This window comes from Doryrhamphus excisus, chromosome 15 (assembly GCF_030265055.1).
Source record: "Doryrhamphus excisus isolate RoL2022-K1 chromosome 15, RoL_Dexc_1.0, whole genome shotgun sequence".
Lineage (NCBI taxonomy): Eukaryota > Metazoa > Chordata > Actinopteri > Syngnathiformes > Syngnathidae > Doryrhamphus > Doryrhamphus excisus.
In genome coordinates, this window is record NC_080480.1 from 4135888 (window position 1) to 4141435 (window position 5548).

Here is a 5548-nt window from a genome sequence, read left to right on the forward strand (position 1 = left end):
GGGATTGGGGGGGGGGGGGGCATGGGACTAGCTTTTATTCCATGCGGTGGTTAAATGTTCTAAGAGCAGCACAGAACGCTTATCAAAGGTCAAAGGTGTGCTACATAAAAGAAAAGTTGTATATTTGCATGATTCTGTATTTTTCAGAGACAAAAAAAATATATATTGTTGTGTACAATGAGTGGATGTACCATGAAACTTAAAAAAATGTAGGGGCTGTAAAATCATCTTTTCAGTACGATATTACGGCCACATTGGGGGGTGAAAAAATCGGAAATTTCAAGAATAAAGTCGGAAATGTATGGGAATAAAGTCATACAATTACAAAGAATAAAGATATACATTTTTGAGGAATAAAGTTGAAGATTTTCGAAATGAATTTATGAGGAATACATTCGTAAATGTACGGCAAAAAAGTCGTACATTTACAAGAAAAAAGTTGTAATATTATGAGAATAAAGTCATACAATTACGAAGAATAAAGTTATAAATTTATGAGGAATACATTCGTAAATGTACGGCAAAAAAGTCGTAAATTTACGAGAAAAAAGTTGTAATTTTATGAGAATAAAGTCGTACAATTACGAAGAATAAAGTTATAAATTTATGAGGAATACATTCGTAAATGTACGGCAAAAAAGTCGTAAATTTACAAGAAAAAAAGTTGTAATATGGGAATAAAGTCGTGCAATTACGAAAAAATAAAGTTACAAATTTATGAGGAATACCTTCGTAAATGTATGGCAAAAAAGTCGTAAATTTACAAGAAAAAAGTTGTAATATTATGAGAATAAAGTCGTACAATTACGAAAAAATAAAGTTACAAATTTATGAGGAATACCTTCGTAAATATGCGGCACAAAAATCGTATATTTACGAGAAAAAAGTTGTAATATTATGGGAATAAAAATACGCCAAAAAAGTCGTAAATATACGAGAAAAAAGTTGTAATGTTATTGGAATAAAATCGTGCAATTACGAAGAAAAAAGTTATAAATTTATGAGGAATACATTTGTAAATGTACGGGAAAAAAGTCATAAATTTACGAGAATTTTTTTTTTAATTACGAGAAGTGGTAATATTATTTTTATTATTTGTAACGCAGCTGCAAAATCATCTTTAGCTAGCCCTTTGCATTTTTGCCATTACATAAAGTTACGTGTTTTATTCTCATATAAATGTAGGACTTTTTGCTCATAATATAAAGTTGAGTTTGGAGATTTTTTTTGTAAATTTACGACTTTATTCTCTGACAGGCATTGATTTTTTTTTTTACATAATTTTTTTTCTCAAATTAATTTTTTATGGTAAATGTACAACTTTATTCTTGGAAATGTACGACTTTATTCTTAAAATATCCGATTTTTTTTTATGTGGCCCTAATAGGCTGTTGTATTTTTTTTAGCTTTTTTTTTTTTACCTCCATATTATTATGAATAATTATGTTTACTTCCTGCTCAAATTGTGGTTGTTAAGAGACGATTCCTCCACTAAGACGACGCTAGAACATTTTGTTTTTAACATCAGAATTTCACATTCATTTGCTTATAATTTCCTGTATGACGCATGATCTCCTCCATCTACTCACGTTCCGTTCCTCATCATCTAAACATCTCATCGTCAAAATTGGACGCCCCAAAATGTCAGACGCCGTCAAAGGTTGAGCGAGTATTTTTGCTTATTTTTAGTTTGATTGAATTGTGTTAACATTTGTACTCGTAGGATTGTTCGGACAATCTTGGAGGTTCCTCCGTAGTCTCATGTTCCGACCGTATGCTGTTTACGTCAGAAAATTTATTAATTTCACCCGTCAAAATCGTAAAAAAAATAAGATTTACGCAAAAGGAAACAATCACGGTACGGAATTGAAAGAAAGTGAAAAAAAAAGTATTTTTGTTGTTTTTTCAGTAATCTGTTCCAAAACGTTGAAAATAAACCGAAACGTACAAAAACCCAGGTCATTTTTCCCATAGGAAATAATATCAATCCATATCGTATGATCCAGATTCCCAAAAATATGAACCAAAAAATATATTTTTTTTTGTTATTACGTACGATACTGTTTGAATACTGAGACGTACGAATCTCGAGGGAAACATTTTTGTGAAAATTTCACACGAAAACCCAATTACAGTAATCCCTCGACACTTTCGCGACTTCAAAAATATGTTAATTCATAAATTATTGCTGATTTATGGTTGAATATCGCGTATCATTAAAAAAATAATAATTTTTTTTTGCCTAAATCAAGCCTAAAAATGGCGAAATAAAATAAAATATAAGACAAAAAAATATATATAAGACATCAAAAAATCCAATCAAAGATTTAATGATATATAGTATTCTACACCGGTCATTAGCTGGAAGTAGTGTCCAAAAAAAAACGTAAGTAAAAACGTAAAAGCTAACAATGCTAACATCTGCGAGTCTATATTATGTCTTATATGTCTTATTTGAATTTATTGTGCCTACTATATTGGGTAATAGGACTCTAACAGTGATTATAGGGGTGTTATTTTATGTTTAGAGAGCTCTAGTAATGTTAATAAGCATATTTAGAAGGTCGTAAACAGTTTTTTTAATGCGCTAATTAGCTAAATATTCTATTTTTAGTTGTCGGGACTTGGACCAATGAACAAAAAAAACGCGTTAAACGAGGGATTACTGTAGAGTACGTGCTTTTAATTGGCAGCTGACGTTGTTTATCATCTATAAATAGCAGCCATGTTTTAATTGGATGAAACGGCATCATAATCGTTGTTGATTAGCGCCGGGGGGAGGGGAGGGGGGGGGGGGCATTTTTATCCGTGAGAAATGACATTCCTTTCACCTCCAGAGCAGCGCCAGTCATTAAAAGATCCCGTCGGACAGGAATTTAGATTGAAAAACCTTTGCGGCGTTCCCGGATTGGCAGACGGATGGAGGCTTTATCCCAAAGTCACAATCCAATTGTGTTGTCCGGCGGTGAGAATGATTGGCCTTAGTGGTCATACAAATCGAAAACGCTGCGGATTCCGACGTCGATCCGTAAGTCGTTGAGGGAATTGAATTTTGGGACGGTGCCGAGATGCCGCCGTGGCATTGAACACATCATATCTTTTATACGTATACACTATAATACATCACCACATATCTTTTTCCCTTTTTCATCATCTTTAGTAGAAATATAACAATACCAATATGAAGCAGGGGTGTCCAAAGGCCGGCCCGGGGGCCATTTGCAACCAGTCTAAAAATGTCCTTTAACAAGAAACCAAAAAACAGCAAAATCAGCAGTGATTTTACAAGAATAAAGTAATAAAATAAAAATTAAAAAAAATAATAAAAAGGAAAAGAACATTAACAGAAAATATTATGGAATAAAATCGTAGTTATGAGTAGAAAATCAACAAAAAGAAAGTTGTACTGCTGTCATTTTACAACAATAAAGTATAAATAAAAAAATTCAGAAAAAAGTCCTATTCTAACAAGAAAAAAAAATCTAAATTTTATGAAAATAAATGCATAATTTGAGGAAAAATTAAAAAAAAAAATTTAAGTTCTAATATTATGAAAAGCAACCAAAATAGCAATGTCATAATTTTTTGGAAAATTAGGTAGTGGAAAAAGTTAACAGAAAAATTATGGAATAAAATCTTAGTTATGAGTAGAAAATCAACAAGAAGAAAGTTGCACAAGTTGGAAAACTGCTGTCATTTTACAACATTAAAGTATTAATAAAAATATTCAGAAAAAGTCCTATTCTAACAAGAAAAAAAATCAAAATTTTATGAAAATAAATGCATAATTTGAGGGAAAATTATATTAATTTAATAGCATAAACCTGAAACATTAACAAAAAAATTTAAAGTCTTAATATTATGAAAAGCAACCAAAATAGCAATGTCATAATTTTTGGAAAATTACGTGGAAAAAGTTAATATGTTATCAAATAAGGTCATAATTACAAGAGGAAAATCTACAAGAATATCAGATTAAAAATCAAAATATCAACAGAAAAAAATTTAAATTTTATGATAATAAACTCAGAATATTATGAGGAAAAAATAGTGTCATTGAAGTAGTACAAAGTTGTAATATTAAATATAAATACATAAAATATAGTTGTCATTTTTGTTAAATTAGGTTTGGGGACAATGTATAATATTATGAAAAAAATATATATATATTAGAGATAATTTGGAAAAATTATTGTTATTATTATTTTATCTTATATTATTATATTTTGGGAAAAACAGTAAAAATTAGGGCGAAAGAGGCAAGTTTCTAATAATAATAACAGGCTTTTTTCACCTACAGTATATGAGATGCAGCTATTATTATTATTATAATAATATATATAACTTCTGAACATATCTTGACAAAATATCAAAATGGCAGAGTTTGAAAAAGGTTTGGACACCCCTGATTGACAGTTCCATTAAAAACTTAAAAAGCCCGACTTTTAGATGGAAGTTAAGTTTGTTCGGCAAAGTGTTTTGTCTCTTTCACTTTTCTTTTATCAGGAAGTTTCAGTCCTAAAAGCTAACGTCTGGAAAGGGCTGCCATTGCATCCATTTTCCTATTTTGATTCTTGGGAATCTCGTGTTGGGAATCTCCCAAAACACAAAAGATGAATCAATGCTACAAAACTGCTGATGATGGAACAAAAATGGGACTATTTGATTTTTGCTTTCTGGAGTTATTTGTTGCTGGTATTCATATTTCTTTTTTTTCCCTTTGCAATTTCTGTACAAAAGATCTATTTCTATATTTGCAATAAATTTGTAACTTGAAAAAAATCTGTGTGTTTTAGTAGGAACTAATGCAATACACTAACCTGTCACTCATTCATAAAGGCATAGCAAGCTTATTAATAAAGTATATTATAAAATCAATAATAAGAGTGTAAAGGTGGCTATAGGGGTGTTATTTCAGGCCTAGAGGGCTCTAATAATGTTAAAAACAACATTAAAAAATAAAAATAATCAAATAAAATAAATGGAAATAAAAACAACATTAAAAAATAATACAAAAATAAATAAAAGCAAAAGTTCTAATAATGGTAAAAATAACATTAAAAAATAATAAAAAATAAAAACCATTAAAAAATAATACAAAATTAAATAAATTAAAAGCAACATTTAGAAGTTTTTTAAAAGCAAAAAAACTTGCAATGCAGTCATTTTACAAGAATAAAATTCAAATGTGATTGATGAAGTTGGAATTTTATGAAAATAATGTAATATTGTGCTGCACGGTGACCGAGTGGTTTACGCGCAGGCCTCACAGCTCTGAGACCTGCGTTTGATTCCAAAATTAATAAATAAAATTTGTAATATGACAAAACAAAGGAGTATTTTTTATAAATTCGACTGGAAAATAAATTTTAATATTCTGGAAATAAATGAATTAGCGTGATTAAATGCGATTTTGTGAACTTGAAAACTATGATTAATCGGATCATAAATTGCAATCCTTTGACCGCCCTAGTTATTGGGCGGAGTGGTTAACTTCTTTTTACACTTTTACAATACACACAAGCATCCCATAAGTGTCATTTTTGTC

General features: G+C 29.8%; 1 long non-coding RNA gene across 1 annotated transcript; it reads left to right on the forward strand.

Moving 5' to 3' along the window:
- LOC131103577 (uncharacterized) lies at positions 1-1420 on the forward strand. The gene is made up of 2 exons (XR_009119628.1): positions 1-640; positions 753-1420. It is a non-coding gene; the product is annotated as an uncharacterized LOC131103577 (long non-coding RNA).
- Positions 1421-5548: the final 4128 nt, after the last annotated feature.